Source organism: Mastigoproctus giganteus, chromosome 4 (assembly GCF_048544385.1).
Source record: "Mastigoproctus giganteus isolate SK-2022 chromosome 4, ASM4854438v1, whole genome shotgun sequence".
NCBI lineage: Eukaryota > Metazoa > Arthropoda > Arachnida > Uropygi > Thelyphonidae > Mastigoproctus > Mastigoproctus giganteus.
The window spans coordinates 32238207-32254734 of NC_143578.1; the positions used below are offsets into that span (position 1 = coordinate 32238207).

Genomic DNA, 16528 nt, shown 5'->3' on the forward strand with positions numbered 1-16528 from the left:
TAATGAGGTGGCCTGTTTGCAGGAAGAAAGACACGAATTCCTCAGAGAAGGCAAGACGTACAGCCTGACCAAATTAACTCATAGTTAGTTTCAAATCTCAGTAAATGTTAAAGTTTGTTTAATTTTAATAAGCACTTCCAATTCTTTATACTTCTTTCGTTTTTTCTTTTTTCTTTTTATACAATTAATTCGCAAATGATCGAAATGGCCAGGCTACTTTTCGTTATTATTTATCTACATTTATCTCCCCTTTCCAAAAAGATAAAAATATGAAGCCTGGATCCGCCCTTGGTTCAGAGTCAGACCATGAGAGGGGGCGACAACTTTGTGACACTTTACTATATTTATTTTCAGCCCCTGATAGCTGTACGCAGTCGCGTACTGCATCCAGCAACCTTCCTGCATTCTGTAACTTTTCCACTGTCCTCCAAGCAGAGCCGTGAGGATCGTAGAAGGTGGTTTGTTTTCTTGTTCATTTTTAGCAGTGCAAAAGAAAGCTGTCTGAAACATAATCTTTCAAATGCACGAATATTTATATGACACTAAATTCATCAAAATATACTAAAGAAGTTGTTGGTGTAAGGCCCGTTGGTCTAGGGGTATGATTCTCGCTTTGGGTGCGAGAGGTGACGGGTTCAAATCCCGGACGGGCCCGTACTGTGTTCTTTAGTTCTCATTTTGCTGTAATTCTTATTTAAGTAGCCGATTCCGAAAGTAATACTCAAGCTGATAAAAACCATTAGTACTTCAGAGATAATAATTTGTAAAAAAGCATGCTTTTTGATTGCATTATAGAAAAGATGCGTTTTTAATATATATAGTAGTTTAAGCGCTCCACTTTAGCTGCTTATAAGTGGAAAGCCACGAATCAACCAGAGATGAAATAGAAAATGAATGGTCGAGACCACTTGAAAAAGAAAGACATAAAAATTAGTTCCAAAGAGTGACACCTGTTGTGTTTGGTGATGCATGCAGGCTCCTCTCACACACTCCCGAACCAAGTACTGTACAGTATTGTATTGGAGATCATAATAAGAGTGGCCTACATAAACCACGTGTTTAAACCGCCTCAAAGAAGGATGGTCCAATTATAAAGTTTGTTGTGAACCCACACCGAAGTTACAGCATTGAGTAACTTCGTCGCTAATACTTGGAGGAATGTTCCTATATCGCTGTTTAAATAGAGTTTATCGTATTTACACCACTGAACCGTTTAGAAATGAACTTCATCGGTCCATAAGATGTTCCAAGTCCATATCATCCACCTCCATCAGAGCCAGAAACAACAGTGAAGTCAGGAGGGATCTAAGCACTTTGAGGGTTGTTTCCCCACAGAATATCTAGTTACTTCTACACTATTCTGGCACTAGCAGAAGAGCGAATTTTGTATAATGCTATCGATCACAGCAATGGCGATTTCGTCAAAAAAAGCTGCATCAAGTTGGCGGCATCCTCTGTCGAGAGCTATAAACAAAGCACCTGTCTTTCTTCGAATTTCCTGATCAGTTTTCACATTCCTGTTTTTAGGAAAAGTTCCTGTTCTTATTATTTTTTTTTTAATGGTGACACTCCTAAAGTGATTATCCAACAGAAATCGATGCGTTGTTTCTTTGTATAAAAAAAAAAAAAAAAAGCTTTAACAAAAAAGCACGATATATCATTTACTATTATTATTAAGATCAGTTTTTATTTGAGAAGAAATATCCGTTTATAGGGATATTTCTTCAAAAGGGGTGATTTTTTCTTGCTACTCGGGTTGCATCTGTTTTCATCTCATCTAAGACACTGGCGTCACTATTCATGTTCTGAAATATAATTTGGATACTGACTGCATACAACTCCAAGCGCACCCTGGTGTCACTTTTCGTAACTTTGTACCATCGTTTCAAAGTGTTTTTGATACTGTTTATTCGAAATCTCATCTCTGACTTATTTTATCTCTCCAGGGGATCGAAGTGTGGCATTTTATTTATAACCGCGCCCTGTACATGCAAATTAATAAACAAATTACTGCCTAGAAATAAATACTTCGTTTACGATGTGGCTAAAATCAGTTAAAATAATATGACAAAAACATTGACATCAATCTGAATATTACATACTCTAATCTTTAATTAAGCAATTGCGGCAGGAAACAAGTTAATAAATGTACGCAGTGCGTTACATTTCAGACGCATTATCAAATAGCAATAATTCATGATTTACAAAAAAAATTTTAAAAATGAAACGAGCAAAAAAACGCAAACGACTTTTATGAATGAAAAGAAAATATTTCGTTCCTGCGTATCTGCCCATGCCTATTCGTTCCTCCAACCAGCGCAAGGCAACAAACATAACATCCAGTGCTTCAGTTATAATATGCAGTACATAGATAATTTATTTGATATGTATGGAAAAAATAAATAACAATTTTCAGATTTCTATTAGTCCGATTTTGATGAAATTTCGGAAGACATGACAAATCGTTCTAAAAGAGAGAAATGTAAAATTTCGTGAAAATCTATCCACTGGGAGTCGAGTTATTACATGCGGACGGACATACAGTAGGCGCATTATGCAGTGGCGTATCCAGGTCCAGGTAACATCGTAAGGGGGGGCATTGCGACCAGGCTTTCGAGTTTTTTTTTTTTTTTTTGAGAATGTCTCCTGCGTTCTGTTTCTTTAATTTCAATTTTTGGTTAAGGGGGCATATGCCCTCTCTGCCCATCCCTGAATACGTCCCTGGCATTATGTATACTATATATGTTAATGCGTCTAAAAAGTTAAGCTGAAATTATGCAAAGTGGGATGTTCTTAATAAAATGTGCCTAGCAGACAGTAACATTTCTGTCAATTTTGCAGCCTCGTTACTGGCCATAAAACAATGCCCATCTTCGTTCGCGAGTTTAATACGTCACGAACCAGTGAGCTAGGAAATAATAGCTATAGTGATTAAGGAATTTTATCATTTTGAAATTTTCTGATTCAGTTTCTGATAACGGATCACTGAATGCTTAATTTTACAATATGTATAAGGACATACCATCAATAAATAAATTAATAATAATAATAATTAATAAATAAATAAACAATAATAATAATCAATCAATAAATAAACAATACGAATAATAATAAAACAAAACCGTAAGTTATAAATTAATACTGATAAAATATATGAATATGAAACGTATGCATAAATTTGACTAGAGTAATACAAACATGAAGCAATAAAGAATCATGTGATACAAATTAAAATAAATAAGAAAAAAAAAAAAAAAAAACCAAGCCAATTAAACTACTGCGCATTGTTTAATAGTTTCATACCAGCTATAGTTACTTCCCAAAATATTACCTGTCCAAAATGGATAGATAGTATAATACTTTCCGGAAGGGAAAGGTGCTAATTGATGCTATTCCTTGAGAATATCTTGAACAATTTCAGGTACATGTACATGGCTTAATTTTCCGTGTATAGTTTTCCATTTTTAGTTTATTTTAATTTGAATTCTAAAATTTATTTTTTATTACTTGTGTTTTTTATGTTTCTATGTCTATATCCATAATTGGATATGTCATGCTATTATGATACTTAGGCTGGGATAAAACGTTCGATTATTAATACATTAAATTATTTCAAATTTTGTTTTTCCATTTCGCTTTCTTTTAATTATTACTTTTGATTATTTGGCAGACATAAAGTCTAATTGATCAATGGCATTTATTACATTGACAATCTGGCCTATTTATAATTTTACATTACTGTTCATTATTTTATATTACATTTTGCATCGCTTAATATGAACCTTTGTAAACTTTAGAATTCATAATGTGATTAACTCGAAAATACTTCGGTGCGTGTCCAATTTACAACCAGGAAATCAATTTATTTTGATAATCTTGTTTTATGGTATCAAGAAGTAAGTAGGTAATTGCTAGCTGCCAAGTGGCCCGTTGGTCTAGGGGTATGATTCTCGCTTTGGGTGCGAGAGGTCCCGGGTTCAAATCCCGGACGGGCCCTGTGATTTTTTTTTTTTTATATATTCAGTTATGATATATCCCTCTTATCTTGCTGTAGTCATAGTTAGACTATGACTACAGCAAGTTTCACTTAAAGAATATACATTTATTATTATTATTATTAAAACGACAAATTTGCCCGATAAATTTGCAGCGGCCCTCAATTTTCTGCTACGCCACTAATTTAGACATCGTTCCTTTTACATATTTAAATCTTTTTTTAAAAAATAACTTTTTAAAAGACCACATTAATACACCATGTTTGAAAAGAAATCCAACCAATGGAAGAAACTGGCATAACATTATTTAATGTAGATTACAGAAATTTTTCAAAGTGGTAGCCATTTTGTTTCTCCAGGGGTCCCATTTAAGACAGGAGACTGCAACCCCGGGCACTGACTACAACAGAGAACCCTGGAAAATATATTTATATTGCAATTTACTTATATATTCAGGCAAAAATCTCTCAATACATTAAAAACGTTTTCCTCCTAGTGATATTTATTCGAGCCAATGGTAGAAGAGAGCGAGGCAATTACGTCACTACAAATGCAAATAATTACGTTCCATAACGTTCACCAATCTCGTGCTTTCCTGTCTAACATTTGATGTTCCATTGTAACGCGTTTATATATTAATGAATATTGTATATTTTTAAATACAGTAGTTTAATATTTTGTAAATATTTTAAATATTTGTAGTTTGTAAATATTTCAGTTAAATATTTTAGTCCTGCTCTTTGGGATGCAACAATATTTCTCATGCATTATGAAACCCGAAGCAAAAGGCCGTTTCCTAAGTTACCTATGTAAACGCAGGTAAATAATTATATAGTGATTGAATGCCGCGCACTACAAATGCACAGGTAAATAATTACGCAGATTATTTCCTGATTAGATATCGATCATTTTGTCTGGCGGCACCGGGGGTCTCCCCCAACTCCCCATTTTTACTTTATGTAGAATACAATACTTTGCATAAGGCCAGGGTGTGTGTTAGTGTGTGTTTTGTGAAGTATTAGTGTGGGTTGTGTTGTTCCCTCTGGCCACTTAGCTTGGGGCCTGTGGAGAGCCACTAACACCCACAGTTTCCATCACCGCCCCGGAGAGGCGGGCCAGAATACATTAGGAGAGAAGAAAGCTCTGGCGGGGCTTGTAGCCCAGGCATCCAAGGAGAGCTTCACCCCAAAAAAAAGAAAAAAATTATTGGAAAGGAGATAATGGGGAGATAGGAAGAGAGTGGGATAAAGGGGGCGGATAACGGAGGGGGGGAGTAATTGAAGCACTCGCCTGATTTGAAGGGGAGACAGTAAAGGGAGCCCCTGGTACAAGATGCCTATCCTAGTCCAGAGGATGGGAGTTGAAAGTGGTTGGTGGGGTGAGCCACCACGAAAAAGGTAGTAGGGGCCACCCAGGGTGGAGGAAGGACCCTCAACCACCCCAGATAGTAGGAATAAAAGAACATAGGGAAAGAGATTCCTATGGTGGAGCGTGCTTTTTTCAGCTCTGTCCCATACTGGCCTGGGGGTTACCCTAATGGCCAGTATCAGCATCCCATACCACACTAGCTAGGAAAAGCTACAGCATGGTGTCAGCTTGGATAACCATAAGGCCCCCTGAGGGCCTGCATAGCCATCAGTCTGTCTAGCGAAGAGGCTAAGATAGAACATGCAATTAATAATAACTTTCATTCACACAATTTTACTTTTTATATATTTTATATTTTACGTAGAAAAGATTTGACTTACTCTGTCATACCTCTACATATTACGTAGAAAAGCATGCGCGGGGGTTGGCGAGCAAAGCGAGCAGGGGACGGAGTCCCCTAGTTATTTATTAAAATAATTTTTATTTAAAAATTAAATTAAATTAAGAGTTAATTAAATCAATATTAAAGTAAATTATTTATACACACATAATGAAAAATAAATGGGTTTTTTAAATAAAAAAAAATATAAGACTATTTAAGTTGAAAATAAAACTATTCATTGCAAATAGATAGATAATAACCAAAGCACATGAGATTGCAGTACTGCTCTGACACATTTACTCATCCTAGATGTGCTGCTAGAGAAGAGTTCCAAAGCGTCGCTATGCGCATGCGTTGATTATTTCCTATATCTAAGCTCTGAGAACCAGTTTTAGAGTGGCTTGTCTTTTCGCTTCATTCCGCTACTGAAAAAATGTCAGTCGATGTTACGTCTTCTGCATGCTGAAATTCTTCTATTGATTGAAGGTGATTTGAATTCACAGTGTTCTATAAAAGATCTCCATAAAAGGAAATCAAGAGTGAAGATCTTGATGGCCGTAATCCTTTGAAATCCTAGTATGCCAAAAAGGTACAAGAAGTGTGAGTAGTAGCGTCTTGTTGAAACCATGTTTCATGGAATTCATCTGCTGATAATACAAGTATTTTATGGCAACATATATTTCCACCGTGGCAATTTTCTTTTCCACTGGCATCGGATGATTCGTTCCAGACCACTCACAACAATCAAAAACTTCTGGGTATTGGATAAACTCTTCAGGAAAAATATATTTAAACTTTGTTCAGTTTCTAAGTATTAACGTTGTCAATATAATTTAACGTTAATACTGTATTTTTAAGAAAATTTTGCGAATTCTTGATCGAGTGGCTCGTTGGTCTAGGGGTATGATTCTCGCTTTGGGTGCGAGAATCATAACTTCAAATCCCGGACGAGCCCTTCTAGTTTTCATAAAGTTGTTTCCTATGGATTATTTTTAATACATCAACACTCGATATGTTTTACTCAGCTAATAATTTCCTGAAAATGATAGATAAATTCCGATTTTAAAAAAAAATCAGAAAAAGTTATCTACAATTTGATATTTGAAAATTCGTTGTCATATTCATGAACATATGAAAGTATTTACAGTACTTCGGTTTGTATCACCCTGTGTACCAAGTCTATTTCAAAAGTGTTCGGGCTATGGTAATTGTTCAAGTTTGCTCAAAGCGTAATGTGTTTGGACATGTCACACTCTAATCGAGTCTGCAATTTTGTTTTAAAATCAGAAAAACCGTAAGCGAAACATTCGATCTTCTTAAAATAGCATATGGCTGCACACAAGGTTTCGAGTGGCATGATCGTTTCCAAGGCAATAAGAAGTCTGTCGAAAGTAATCTGCGAAGTTGCCAACATTTCTTGAGTGTGAGGGTGTCGTCTACCACGAATACAATCCAGAAGGACAAACAATTTCTACGTTGAAGTTCTAAAGCCTCCATGATGCGGTTCCGATTAAAAGACTAGAAAAGTGGAACTCCAAAAACCGGTTGCTTCACCACGATAATGCGCCTTCGCTTTCTTCGCAATTTGTGCAGAGTTTTTTTGAATAAGCACAGAATCACTCATCTATTAATTCCCGTATTACCAGATATGGCTCCGTGTGATTTTTTTTGTTTTGTTTCCTAGACTGAAAACAGACTCAAAGGGACGTTGAATTAATAACGTACAAACAATAAAGAGTAATACAACGGCTTAGCTTTCGGTGATTTTGAAATTGTTTTAAATAAAATAAATCTCCGGGACGACCACACGAGTTCACAAGGTAGAGAGAAACAGCACTGTATTCACCAGTCACTGGCTTGAACCCGGGTCACTCAATGCATGTGTACTTATGCACAAGTACGCGTGACCACTCGGCTATGGCGTGCTTCAAAGAATGGAAAAATCTCTGGCTAAGCACGTTGCCTCAGAAGGACACTTATTTTGAAGAGAATTAAGAGATCCACTCTTTTTTTTTTGTTAGCGCATCAGCTTCTGTGGCCATAATGCATCTCCCAAAGTTTTTGCATTTTACTGTGATCCAAGCCCGAGGCGGGATTCGAACCCGCGACCTTTAGGTTGGCAGGTAGGCACTTTACCCACCTGGCTAGCCCGGTCGGCCGTGATCCACTCCGTATGCTTACTGTCACTATATCGTTCTCTTTAATGTATTCAGAATATCAGCAAGGTACAATACTGACCAGCCCTGAAGAAAAATAAAAACTTTATTTACAAATATTTATAGAATTTCAATCAATAAAATAGAATTCATACTGAAATCAAATCTAAACCAGTATTATCGGCTTTCTAACAATTGACTCATGAATTTCAAGATTCATGATTAAACAACGAAATATTCAAAAAAAAAAAAAAAAAGAACTGTAATGTAATCTCAATTTAATGAATTTATAAATATATTTTAGCGAGGAAAACAACAAAAAATAAACGGTATTTTCGGAGATAATTTCGGCAACATAGTATTCCCAACAATATTTATTTGTTTCAAATATATAAATTATGAACTTGCAAAATTACAACTTACAAAATGGAATGAATAAGGGGAAAAAAAATCAATAATGAACAATGAAAGAAGTGAATAAATCAATATTTTTTTGCGATCTAGCAGAGCCAACATAAACATTCATCTATTTTATTATATTTTTTGACGTTTTGTGACTTGTTTTGCACGGCGGGAGGAGGGGGTATTACGCACACACAAGCAGCTGATTTTGTACACGGAAGCACCAATTTTTTTATGTAAAAAATTCCTGAAATCACAAGTCCAAAATCGAAACCTGATCTTCAGCCGTTGTCATTACAACGTCATCAATATTAATTCACCACGAGTAATACTGTACCACTTGTTAATAACATATTCGGCCATTACGTATTCAAAGCATTACATAAAGCGTGTGCAACTACTTTTCAGCCCATCCGTAAAGGTGAAGAAACTGTAGGTCTTAGCAGCTGACTTTGCCCCAGGTGAGGATACTTTGACCTCTGCTCGGCGTCTCACGTGATTAGCAAAACAGCAACTGGGTCTCGTCGGCTCTCTCTCTCGACGCGAGATGTTTCAGCCTGGCTAAACACCTGTAGCTTCCCGTACAAGTGAAGTACACGAACACAACAGAGTTACGCAGCCAGCGTTTCGGCACATGGGGTGTTCTGAATTCGGTCCACTCAAGTGGGAAAAGGGCTACACGAAGCGGCAAGTTCCCAGGTAAGTCGTTGTAATACTTTCACTTCCGGATGTGGCAATGGAGGTTCTTTTAATCCGTGTTGAATAGTTTCTTTAGGTTGTAGCATCAAATACGATCGTTAATATAATTTGGGAACATTTCTTCTATAGTTTAGTTCATAATGCTTTGTCTATTGTCAGTGTAAAGCAATTTCTCAATATATTCAGGTCACAGTGGGCATGAATTGTCCTACACCAGGGGAACCACACACACAAAGATCCTTCGGAGACTTCAACAAAAGAATGTTTAAAAAAAACGTGCTTGTGGGTGTCGTATATGTTAATTCATGCGCAATAGTGGTGAATTTAAGTATTAAGCAGCCGCTTAGGAACTCCGAAATAAAGAACTAACCCTCATCTGCGACATTAGGGGAATTGTATTACGATATTTAATATCAAACAATAAATATTTAGACAGTGAGATCATTTTAAGTCATAATCCGCGAAAATGCGAATAACTTCGAGCAAAAGAGTGCTGGAGATATGAAATTTACAGGGGAGTTCTTTATTCTGTGCATAGTGTCGCCATCTGTCGACAACCTGAAAAACTAAGGATGTGCATGCACAGTGCAAGCAGTAAAATGAACATGGCGTTCAACAGAGAGGAGTGTTTGTTCATGGTGGAACATTACTTCAAAACAATCGTTTAATGCTGGTCAGTGTGACGTTTGGAGAAATGTTCCACGTAAAACATTACGAAGGTTTGCTCAACAACAGAATGTCATACAGTAGTTATCACATATCTATATCGATCAGGAAATTAAAACTGCTTCCGAAGGTTGAAGTGTACGAAGTGCAGAAACTTTTACAATCAGACTGTGTAAAACAAAGCCATTACTATGGACGGTTATTAGAAATTAAGTAACACCAAAGAATCAAGAATTTATCGCGCATTTTTTACATGAAAAGAAGTCCAGAAACTACAATATGTCCGAAGGTAAAGTAGCACAAAAGAGTAGTAATATTTCAGTGCGCATGCGTTTAATCTAAGTTCGGCCATTTTGTAAAATTAATTTCCCCGATAATTGGCATCTACCTGTGAAGGATTGTCAAAAATTGGTAGTATGGTTTTAGGAGCATTAGCTACTAAGACCATATTATTGCTCTGTCTGTAAATTGCGTGTATTCTGTGGTCGATTTTCTGTTTCTGGACAAAAAAACCGGAAGAGTTTCGGAAAGAAAAAACCATGCTATCCTCGCCTAAGACCGACTAACTCAGCCACGTTGTGAAAAAGGTCCTTAAAATTCCTCGCGTCATTGACGAGAATTGAATTCAGACCTGAGTTCAATTCAACTGTGCTACCCACGAGGGCATCGGATTCTCATAAATCTAATTCGTGGTAGGAAAATATTTATAACCAAATATAAAATGGGGTGGGTTATTTTCCTCCTGCAAGATTACATAACGTATTCAAATGTTAGTTGACTTCCAGTTCTCTTCTCATATAACCCAAGCGATTCATCATCACATAAATCAAACTGTCCAAGGTCAACGTCGTTCGTTCAACAGGATTTCACAGTAGTCTAAGATACTTAAGCATCTTGGCTATTAAACTGTCCGCCCAGGCCTTCTTTATTCAACCTACTAACACAAATATTACACCCCCTTCATTATTCAACTTTATGACTATATATTCCGTCTATTTACTATTAGCATAGCACACTCTAATTCATGTTTCGTTATTTCCTGAATCATTGATGTGACACCAACAATTCTATCTCCGCTTCCTTGTTAAGGTGTATGTGAGCCCCTTTGCATTAACAAATCAAAACACGGCTAATTATCTTTTAAATTCCAAAGAGGAGGATTTAAAAAAAAAACAGGAAGGGAGCTGATAATATTTCTTCTCGAACTACTCCACTTCCTACTCCTATTTTTACAACTCAATTAATGAGTTCTGTATATATTAACTTTAAAAATAATCCATATAGTTGCATTCGCAATACGAACGTATAAACATTTTTGCCAGGTCATCATATCATTGGAAGAGTCACTAGATAAATTATCTTGTTTACCACAGTCTGTGACATTGTATGTATATTTTAAAATTTCATCAGATCTATAGTCGAAATTTTGTACCATTTTTCAGATGCTGATTTAGCAATAAGTGTTCGAACCTTGATACTTGGATGAACCATGAAGTGAGGGATTTATCATTAATAATGATGGGGGGTTGATCTAAGGATTGGAGGGTGGGGGTGGGGTGGAATTTGCCACATATATATTTCCCAAAAGCTAGATGAAATTACGCCAGTTAATTCACAAAGCGTCTCCAGAAAGTAGACTGCATAATCTATGGCTACATGGTTAATTTTCCAGTTGTTTAGTATGATGCATTCAAAGTAGATGGCATTTGTTACTATCCATTGTAACAATCAATATCCAAAGGCAAAAACTGGCTTCTTTTGGGTAGATGTGGCCAATGTCCACACTCTATTTCCATATGTATTCACTGGACAAAAATATTAGAAACCTTTAGCAACTGGCGTATACAAATGTAAATTATCACATGGTGTCATCACAAGTTCCTTTACCATCAAATAAATACTGACGCTTTCCTAGGGCTTCATAGCCGATCCGGTCATGAAGAAGACAGGTAATCTTTCCGATTTTTATAAAGGTGTTATTGTTGTAGACGTTTAGCAGGAGCCACAATGCGAAAAACAAAGAAATCACTGGTGTGTGTAGAAAGCAATCATCTCAAGAGTATACAACGAGGGGAAGACGAAAGGAGAACGCAGATCTAAAAGGAAGAAAGACTGCAGAAAGTCGGTACTCCAAGAACGAAACCTCAGGATTTTAAAGAGAATTGTGCGTCAGAATAGAAGATCCACTGTACACCAAATGACTGAAAAATTCAATTTAGGCAAGGAAAGCAATTATCACTGCTCTAGTATACGAAGCTGTTCGGATATTTATACTACGAGCTATGTGGTAATGTAGTCATAATTTAGTGATCACTGGGTGTATTTGTTTTCACTAATTCTCATTATTTTAGATATGAAATACATATTGCAATTAATAGAAGTTTTAGAATTAAATTTAGTCTGAGTAACTAGAAACTTATGTGATTTGATTAACACTGTGTGTCCTAAACGTGTTACTGGCTGATTTTAGCGGAGTGGTCAAGCGACAAGGTGCAACTGAAGTTTAACCTTGACAAATGCAAAGTACTGCATATTGGTAGAAGTAACCCCAGGGAAACGTACCAACTGTTTCTCCGGTTCTTAAGGTGGTAGAAAATGAAAAAGACTGGGAGTAATTGTGCAGTCAGATATGAAGTTTTCTGAGCAATGCAGACAGGCTGCCAGGGCAGGTCATGGGGTTTTGTCAATGATATATAGGAATTTTGCTAGCAGGGAAAAGGAGGTGATTGTCCCTCTGTATAAGGCAATGGTCAGACCACGCCTTGAGTACTGCGTACAGGTCTGGAGGCCTCATTTTAGGAAGGATGTAGATTTACTTGAGCGCGTACAGAGAAGGGCAACAAGATTGGTGAGGGGAATGAAGGGATCCTCTTACCAAGAGAGGCTTAAGTTCTGCAAATTGCAGTGGCTGGAGACTAGGCACCTGCGCAGTGATCTGATTAAGGTGTATAAGGCCTTGAATGGGTTGAGCACGCTGAATTCTGATGGGATCCTTCCACTTGTTCAGATTACGAACCTAAGGGGGCATAAATTCAAATTAAGAAAACACAGATGTAGATTAGATGTGCGGAAATTTGCCTTTAGCCAGCGGGTGGTTAATTGCTGGAACAAACTTCCATCTGTCGTTGTGGAAGTTGATAGGTTGAATAAATTTAAGGAGGAACTGGACAGGCATTTGGAGGGAATGGTGTGATTTTTTTTTTTTTTTTTTTTGTTGGCTGATGCTCCATAAGCTCATACACTTGCTTTCTTGCATCACATGCCACTACTATTACTACTACTACTACTATAAATGCACTTGCATTAAGTAACCGAAGTTCAAGTCCCTAGTTGCTAAATACGATGGTGTTGCTTGTATTCTATCCTGTGGTCATCCCGGAGTATAAACAGAGAATTTTTTTATCTGGTGCGACTTGTGATGATGTGGATATTTCATTTTGGGCAAATTCCTTGCGACAGTTCTTTGTATCTCTGTTACTCAGGAACATTAACTGGAAAGCTTGCGCTTGTTTCAAGCCGCTCCTGGCTGTTACCAAGAGAGTACTCATAATTCTCGATGCAGTTTGCCACCTTGACTTAAAATTCAAAATAAAACGTGATATCAATCGCTTTAATTCACTTGGTAATGTTTCCGGAGAGAGTTATTTTTTTCATATGTGTTTGTAAATATTCACTTTGTGCTTCGAATTTTATTGATAAACATTTCATGATCTCAACCATCTCCTGTCTCAGAAATTTTTTACGATATTTGATAAAAGGACGATAACACCATGCCCAATTTAACTGAATAACCCTGGATAGACAACTTTAACATTACATATATAAAAAAAAAAAAAAAACATTATTAGAAAATTATAAATTTTAGATAAATTAGCTATTGGAATTTTAAAAATGCTAAAATTATAAAAGCATATTCTACAAACCTCCGTGTTCTTATAATTCACTTCAGAACGAAATATATTTTCTGAACAAAATATTAGTATTAGTATTGGTATTATAATTAATATTAGTATTAGCCAAATAGTTCAAAGAAGCCACATGCTATTAATGCGCCTGCCAAAAAAAAAAAAAAAAAAGAAAGAAGCCGCGTGTGTATCCTGCACTCACGAAAGATGCTTTTTTTATGTGAAAACATCTTTGACGAAAGTCAAAACCGTTTAAAATTTTAAAATCGAACAGCTAGAACCGAAGTTATGAACGATGTAACGTTTACGTACATCGTTCATAACTTACGTACATACGTTTACGTACATCGTTCACTACGTACTCTACCCAATCAACGTTAAACTGAGTTAGTGTAATTTAGGAAGTGACGTCTTTTGCTTAATTTCCGTCTCGCATTTTCGTTACCAATCCGTTTTACTTCACTCCGATATATTTAGTATGAACGATGTAATGTTTTATGCAAATGCCCGCTAGTTACTCTACCCAATCAACATTAGTGACTGAGTTAGTGTAATTTAGGAAGTGACGTCATTCGCGGCACTTCTGTCTTGCATTTTCGTTACCATTCGGTTTTACTTCAAATTATTATATTATGGTTACTCGTAATTTAATACAGAAACCCGTATTTGTGTGTGTTCTCTGGTCGATTTGCCTGTTTTGCTGGACGAAAAAAAACCCAGTTTCTGGGGGGAAAATCTTGCTATTTACACCTGAGACCGAGTAACTCGGCCACGGATTGAAAAACACCCACTAAAGGACATCAACGGATTCGAACCCGGGCCTTTTCCACCCGGTGTAGGGAGGACGGTGACGATACCACTGTGCGCGCAGACTCGGTTTTACTTCAGTCCGAAAAATTTAGTAGGTGCCGCCAAAGATCTTTTCACATAAAAAAAAAAAAAAAAAGATAAACAACAAATTATGCACCTCCCTCATGTCGCCTCTGAGATGCCAGGTTACCAAGCTCCGTAGTTCGCGTATTCGGAGTCTTTCCTCCTATGATTACTCTTTTGTCGATCTCACCATGCAAATTGCCAGTCTTTGAACCCTTTCAAGAAGCGCAATATCTTTTTTGAGACGAGGTCTCCATACTTGAACACAGTACTGTACTCCAAATGTGGTCTGAAATTATGACCGCCTATCTCTACGAGATATTGTTAGATAAATCGATAGGACACCATGAGCTTTCCTGGCCGCCTGTTTACACTGTTTATAAAACTTCATATCTGTTGTATCGTAGTTCCCAGATCCCTTTCTTCCTCTGTTGTCTCTAATTCAATCCCACGAAGTGTATAATTTATTTTGGGGGTTTCTCATCCCCAAGTGTAACCTTGCATTACACTTGGGGATGAGAATCCCCAAGTGTAATGCAATCGAAATTAACAGAACAAGTAGAAAACGTGGTATAATTCGTACAGCTTGCAATGAAGCGGGACAAAATTGGGCACAGTTCTGTTCTCTGATGAGTCACATTTTAGCCTATAAACAGATTCTAGACGTTATTTCATCTGGAGACAACGAGGAATGCGGTACCATCCTTCTAACATCAGAGAAAGGGACACTTATGGTGGAGGCGGTGTACTTGTGTGGGGCGGAATAATAATCAACGACCGCACCCCTTTTCAAAGAGTTACGTAACTGCGCAGAAGTACCGAGAACCCTATGTGCGACTTTTTTTAGGGGTGCGGTTGACCCAGATTTTTATTTTCATGAACGACAACGCGTAGAGCTCAAGTGGTAGAGGAATAGGAACATCAAGTGGGATGTTGAAATTGCAGATATCCGCCGACTGCTGTGGCCAGCCCGATCAGCGGACTTAAATCCGATCGAACGTGTGTGGGACGCCCTTGAGTGTTGCATTGCACGCCGACAGCCAACTCCGTGGTTTGCTCTGGTGGAAGAATGGGATTCGTTACCACAGAATCTTATATCAAGCATGGTTCACCGATGTCAGGCCTGTTTAACCATTGGAGGGGATCGTACGCCGTACTGATGTCATATGACCATATTTTCGAGCATCTTTTATATACTTGTGTAATGTAACCGTTTTGGTAATTCTTATACAACCCCTATAAATGTCCCTTGTACCTGTGCGAAGTTTCTCGCTGTCTCCTCATTTCATCGTTATTCTATGGTACATCACCATACCAAATTTTTCCCGCTTCACAGCAAGATGTACAAGTTAAACCACGTTTTCTATGTGTTCGTTAATTTTGTCGATCAGTGTAGCTGTTTTGTTGTCAGAGACTGTCATATTCACAGTGGAGATTATAGCCTGAATTATGCAGGTCCCTCCATTTTGTGTAGCCACGATCTTGTGAAAATGGGGCGTAATCATTTTCAAATCCATCATAGTGTTATTTTCATCCACGAAAAATGTGATAAGAGTTGTCCATTATATCAGATTTTATGGTTATAAGAATTTTTGGAGACCAGTGTACGAGGGTTGTGTCATACTAGGGCCACCCGATAAAAAAAATCATCTACTTACGTATTATATCCGTAACTCAAGGGAAAAAAAGAGATAAACTGTTAGAGGGGATGGGCAGGCGAAATGTTTTTTTTTTTTTTTTTTGTTTTTTTTTGACTGATGTTGTATCAGCTTGCTTTCATGCATCATTTGGGACACTACTAATTGCATATGTTCTCTGGTCGGTTTGCTCGTTTTCCTGGATGAAAATCTGAAGTTTCCAGGTGGGAAGGAAAGCACGCTGACCTCGCTCGAGATCGACTAACTCAGCCATGGAGTGAAAAAAGCTCATAAAAGTGTCCGGTGATTATAACCACTGTGATTTCCGTGTGAACATGCTGGACAGCCAACCTACTAATGATTTTTTATTAACCTTAAAAATAAAATCGTCTTTCTTTATACTGTACTGGGTATTTTTATTGTGCTGCAAACATTAACCATAGAT

The 16528-nt window shown here is 37.2% G+C and overlaps 1 protein-coding gene and 1 non-coding gene across 2 annotated transcripts in view; both read left to right on the forward strand.

The window, feature by feature from the left end:
* Nucleotides 1–3924: 3924 nt before the first annotated feature.
* On the forward strand, nt 3925–3996 carry TRNAP-UGG (transfer RNA proline (anticodon UGG)). The gene has a single exon. It is a non-coding gene; the product is annotated as a tRNA-Pro (tRNA).
* A 4902-nt stretch (nt 3997–8898) lies between these two features.
* Nucleotides 8899–16528, forward strand: part of ninaC (STKc_myosinIII_N_like and MYSc_Myo21 domain-containing protein ninaC) — a 262582-nt gene continuing 254952 nt past the window's right edge. Inside the window, exon 1 of the mRNA XM_090371467.1 lies at nt 8899–9002. The gene's annotated coding sequence lies outside the window, so the exon portion shown is untranslated. The remainder of the gene's footprint in view (nt 9003–16528) is intronic.